We start from the raw sequence: 6,561 nt of genomic DNA on the forward strand, positions 1-6,561 counted from the left end.
TTTGAATGATATGAATGAATGAATATGAATTTGAAAAGGGAATTTCATTGAGGAATTGGGAAATCTTTTTGAAACTTTGAGAAATGCAGTGCATTTTTGAAGTTAGCCTAAGAGTGTAGGCTGAATGTGGCTGATATAAAGATCATAAATCTTGGTTTTCTTCGTATTCTGACTATGGCCATAAATACGAATCCCACCGAGTTTATAAACTCCATAAAAGCTTGTGCACGTGCCATTCGTGTAAACCATAGTGGATTTGAAATAAATGCACATGAATCATACATCAAATATCGAAATATGCATAAATTAAACTATATGCAATGCAACCCTATTCTAAGCAGAAAAGTAACTCTTATTCCAAATTATTACATTTGAGGTTACATTGAATTGAAATAAAAAAAAATAAAAGCTAAGTCTTCTTCTTGAATGTTCCTGCAAAACTAGAAAACAAGGTTAGCACAAAAATGTAGGTTTTTCTGAATTTATCCGAAAATATGGGAAATTATCGAATAATATTCAGATATAAACCCAAAATCATACCCCCTTTGATATAAACATGAGAAATAATGAATAAATTTTGAAAATAAACTTGAAAATTCGAAATTGGGGTCAAAATGACCAAAATACCCCTGATGACCTTGAAATCAGGGTTTTATGAAAGAATTTTTGTAAATTTTGGAATTTTGAAAATCAAATAAAATAAATCAAACATAATATGATAAAATATGATGATATGCATAAAATTTTGGAGAATTAGAAATTGAAATTTCGAAATTTAGGTCAAAATGACCAAAATACCCCTGATAACAAGACTATGGCCTTGAAACCAAGGTTTTCTGAAATAAATTTTGCAAAATTGAAAAATATGAAATGCAAATGAGATTAAAATTAACCCTAATATGATTCTACATACTCATGTACATGATAAAAACCCTAAAATGGCGAAAATATCATAAAATATCAAATTTAACTTGATTTTCGCCTGATTTTCGCTTCTGAATTTAAAGATAAACTAACACATGGAGCAAATGAACTTGGAATTAAACCAAATTTTGCATGGACACCTAAAATAACCCTAAAAACATAATGGAGCTCGAAAATCTATTTTTTTGTATTTTTAAATATGGAAATTCAAATAAAAACCCTAAATTTTGTGATTTTTGCCTAAAATGTTGATTCTAAAGGGGATTTAGGATATCAAATTTCCATAAATTTTTCCCAAATTTTATGGGGTGACATAGGACAGTAAGGCAAGGATTTTTTCTTTTTACACTTTCTGATTTTGACCTATGGTCGGAGCTGTACCACTCCGGCAAGTCAGATCGGAATCCGGCGACTCTAGGATTTAGGGGAAACAGACAGGTTTCGGTAGAAAACATGGGAAAAATGATAGACAGATGGTAAAAAGGCTGAAATTGTGGGAACATGTCTCTGACAAACAGAGGAAGATTTCCTATTTTTACAGAATTGGGATTCGGGTTACGGTTTGGAAAAAGGCATGCTGTTATCAGAGATCCTAATCTCTGGAATTTCGGGATATTGAAATTTGTCAGACAGAAATGCAAATTTCGGAAAAAATACTGAAACAGTTCAAACAATTCCCAAATTTTGGGCAATGACATAACACTATGTGAGAAACAACTTTCATGTTGAAAGTTTTTGCATAAGGGCTATGGATTGAACGGATTTTGTGAATTAAGGTCTGTCTATACCCTGACGGAGGAAAATCGAGATTTTCCCAAAGGTCTGAGAAATTTGATTTTTTACACAGAATAAAACTCACTGGAAAAACTTAAAAATTTCCAGATCATCAGTAGATTCGATTATGAATCCACTGTGATTTTTGGAGAGTGATTCAAATCTTCCACAATGGTGGTGCCGGAGTTTAAAGTCTGCTAAAACATAAACTGGAGAATCAGAGAGACAGAAAACCCGATTTAGGGTTTTACCGATTTGGATAGGTTCCGAAACCCGAATTGAATCAAATATTTTGGCAATACATCACAGATAGACAAATTTAAATACAGTAAAATTTCCAGCATTTTTGAATCAAGACATCCACATGGAATTATAACTGGACTTAACGTAGACATGGAAACTTATGGATTTAACAATTCTACTTAACATGGACAAAACGAAAATGAAATCAATTTATAAATGACATCAAAAGAACTGCATGAAATATGAAAATTAAATAAAAAAAACACTCAAAAGGGGGCATGAATCACTCTTTTTTTTGCTTTTGACTCTCAAAGTGAGAGATCCAATCCATTGAATGGATGGATCTCATCGCTTTCTCAGTCCATATGCATAAGATGCATGTTTTTATTTATTTATTTATTTATTTTTTTAGATAATGAAAGAAGTCCTCTTGTCACCTTGGATCCGATTGATCTTGGCTACACATCACGTTCATAGAGATGAAGCTCGTGTATACCACATCAAAGGGTAGCAAAGTGAAAATCGCATAAAGGAGAAAAAAAAAAATAGCAAATCCGATGAGTCAAAGGGGGCTTACCTTGGATCAATTGAAGCAAAGGCTGAGGGGGATCTCCTTGATATTTGTTGGAAGCAATGGTGATGGAAGATGGAATGAAGTGCTTCAACGTTGGAGAAAATGGAACCACAAAGGGGGATGGCTGCTGTCAAGAGGCTCCTTGTGGTGGCTGCAGCTGCTACAAAGGGAGGAGGAGCCAACTGCAACAAGGAAGGTGATGTGCCGGCTGAAGGAGGGAGCTTGGAGGTGCTTCAATGGCTGGGAGTTGCAGCCAAAGGGGAGAGAGAGAGAGATCAGGAGCAGCCGTAGCCTCTTTTTTCCCTTTGTTTTCTTAGACTTAGGGCTTAATAATCCCTTTACCTAAGTATTCTAGGTTTAATTAGCTAAGAATGAGAGGGGGGAATAAACTGTTTCCGTGAATGGCTGCAGCCATACGGCTGTGTAGGGAAAATGGCAAGGGAGTAAGGAAGAAAGGGGAAAGAAGGAAGGGAAGAAGAAAAAGAAAAGGAAAGAGGAAGAAGAAGGGAGAAAGAAAGAAAAGAGAAAAGGAAAAGAAGAAAAGGAAAGAAAAAGGGAAGAAAGGAAAGAAGAAGAAAAGAGGGGCTGGAGGTTTGGGTGACCACCTTGTGGGTCCCACCTCCTCTCTAAAAAAATAAAAATAAAAAATAAATAAAAATCAATAAAAACAAAAATAAACAAATAAAAAGAAGCATCTTTTTTTTTTAATAAAATAAAAATGCAAATGAATGGGCCATCTCAGAGCGGGTCCAAATTTCAATTTTGAAATTCATTTTGAAGATTAGAGGGGTAAAATAGTCTTTTCAGAAGGTTTCTAGACGAAACGAGCTATTTTTGGCAGTTTTTTTTTAAACGAGCTCGGATTTTGAAGTTCAATACCCCGTTGCGAAGCAAATCCAATGTAGAATTTAAAAAATGTAATTTTGAAAGAAATCCAAATTGTTTTTCTCGAGAAAATGCTTCCAACAAAACGAGCTATTTTTGGCAGTTTTTGAAACGAGCTCAAATTCTAAAGTTCAATAGCTCATTGTGAAGCAAATCCAGTGTAAAATTTGAAAATTTGATTTTGAAAGAAATCCAGATTATTTTTCTTAAGAAAATATTTCCAAATTTAGACTCTCGGGGTGAAAATGTCAATTTTGGAAACCCGAGGTTTGAAATTGATTTCTTAAAACTTTTAAAACTCAATCTGGATTGAAATTTATAAAACTGGAGTTCTGGACTTCGAAAATGAAATGAAATGTGATGAAATGTTATGATATGCTAAGAAATGATATGAAATGACATGCGAAATGCAGACCCTAAATGAAGAGTTTTAGATGTTAGACCCCGATTGACAGCTGTACCAGTTTAAAAAGTATAAAAACTGATAAAATTTGCAAAATGATTGAAGAAATGGTTTTGAAACTCTACTGGGTTAGAGTGACACTGAAAATTAGGGTTTGAGCTGAATTGAACTGAGATGAGCTAGATTGAGCTGGGTTTTAGAGTTTCAGAACTCCAATGAGCTGACAATGATGCTGACTCAACTGACCTTTCCAACTGAATTTTCAAGAAAAGTTGCCATTTTTAGAGAAATGGTACGGAATGGTCACTGAAGCAAAGTGAATTACGAATCTGAGCTGGGTTTGAGCTATAACAAAGGTCAGTAATACTGAGATGAACTAAAATCAAGTCTCAAACACTAACTCAACTTACTGAACTCGGCTCAATTTCAACTGAAAGAGCTGAAATGGACTAAAATGGGCTTCTGAACACTTAGAAATGGTTTTGAACTGAAATTGGAGCACTTGAACTCCTGGTGAGCTCAAGTTAGACTCTGGGGAACATGACTGACTGGGAATGACTGACTTGGAGACAATTGGCTTGGATTCGAGTGAGAAATGATCCCATTTTGGCAGGAATGGTCAGAAATGAAAATGGTCTGTTCATTGTGAACTCAGATGAGCTTGAGATGACTGATATTTTAACTGTCCTGAACTGACCAATGAGCTTAGTTGACTCCGACTGACTAGGGTCCGGGATGACCTAGGGGTAAAATGGTAATTTTCCTAATGAAAATGGGTAAAATGTTGATTTTTTGAAACTGACTCGGGGTTTGACTCCTACACTGACCTACAGGGTTGGCACTACACGAGGAGGGATTTTTAAGAATAGATGAGGAAAATTTGGGGTGTTTACAATTTCAAAGTCCAATTTGACTTTGGAAATTCAAAATCATCTCATATTCAAACTTCAAACTTTCAGCTCAATTCAAAATTCAATTTCAAAGTTCAATTTAACTTTGAAGTTATCTTCTGATTTCAAAGTCAAGTTCACCTCCTCTATCTTCAATCAAGATTTGGATTTGAATCTCAAAACTTAATTTTTGGGTTTTCTAAAAAACCCAGATCCATCTTTAAAGGTCCTATTTGGACTTTTCATAACCCAAATCCAAAGTTAAATCCTAGTCTCAACTTGGATCCAGATTTCCAAGTATCAATTCAATTCACCTTGGATCTCAGACTTCAGATCCAAATCCATCTTAGGATCTAGAGCTCAACTTCCACTTTTGGATCTCAGACTTCAGATCCAATTCTCCTTTAGGATCTAGACTCCAATTTCACTTTGAATCCCAGAACACAGATCCAAATCCATGTTAGGATCCAGAATCCGACTCTATATTGGACCTCAGACTTCAGATCCAAATCCATGTTAGGATCCAGAATCCGACTCTATATTGGATCTCAGACTTCAGATCCAAATCCATGTTAGGATCCAGAATCCAAACTCTATATTGGATCTCAGACTTCAGATCTAAATCCATCTTAGGATCCAGAACCCAATTTTATATCGAACCTCAGATTTCAGATTTCAGATTTTAAATTCATCTTTAGATCCAATTCCATTCCCAATTCTAGGTTTCAAATCCAATTCCATTTTCGTATCTCCTCCAAAAACTCTCTAAATCCATTTCTATTCTTAAATACCATTTGATTACCTCAGATCCATTCCAAACTTAAAAATCCAAATTCAATTCCATCTCAAGTATTCATTTCCTTTTCTAAATTCAAATACAAATTCAAAGTCGATTTTGACTTTTTATTTCCTTTCATTTCAAAGTTTCAAGTCATTCTTTCTCATTTATTTTTCCGAACTCTGATTTACTTCAAAGACTTAGAACTCCTCTGATCTATCTCAAGTTCTAAGTTAAGATTAAATCATTTTCTTCACTCCTTTACCAAGTTCATCTCAGAATACTTGGAAATTTCTAAATCAATTTTCAAAAGAGCATACATACATTGCACAAGCATGATTCTTTGTGCATTTAGAGTTAGATTAAATTCTTAGATTATATTTAGGCAAAGCAAACGGCATAGATTCGATCCTTGGTTCGATTACCTCTGGTAAAGGCACCAGGAACGGTCGAACCTCGTACCGACGAGCGAATCCCGTCTCTCCATCTTTTTCCCGCAAATTTTCAAAACGGAGGCGAGTTAAATTTCTAAATATTTTCAAATCAAGGTCAAGTGAGACCGCGCAAAAGAGTTCCTCTCTCTTTCTTTCTTTCTTTTTTCTCTTCTCTCTTTCTTTTCTTTCTTCTCCCTTCAAAAAGGAGGAAAATAGAGGTTAGAAAAGGAAAAGAGAAGGAAGAGAGAGAGAAACCGACGAAAGAGGAAATATTTTTGCGATGATCACACTACATCACCCCTGCACTTCACTACACTCAGCACATTTATTGTATAATGTATAGCCTATGTAGTCACATCCCATTACATCCTGTTGCACTCACATTTCCCTGTGCATCTGCATATTCATTACATAGCAAGTATAATCCGGTATACCTCATATAACTACAATACCCTGTAGCACATGTATCCTCACAACCTCTAGTTGAATCAGTGTGTGTTGTCATATTAGCTTTTGTACATTATTTAGTGTCAGTCCAGCCCTTGAATAAATCCCATCTTCCCCATTAGTGACAGTTTCATATGGGTATAGGTTATATCCATTCCCCCCATCAAATGCAAATCTTGCATTTCCATTTTAGATAGTACATCGCCTGT

Source organism: Nuphar pumila, chromosome 4 (assembly GCF_984573655.1).
Source record: "Nuphar pumila chromosome 4, dmNupPumi1.hap1.1, whole genome shotgun sequence".
Classification (NCBI taxonomy): Eukaryota; Viridiplantae; Streptophyta; class Magnoliopsida; order Nymphaeales; family Nymphaeaceae; genus Nuphar; species Nuphar pumila.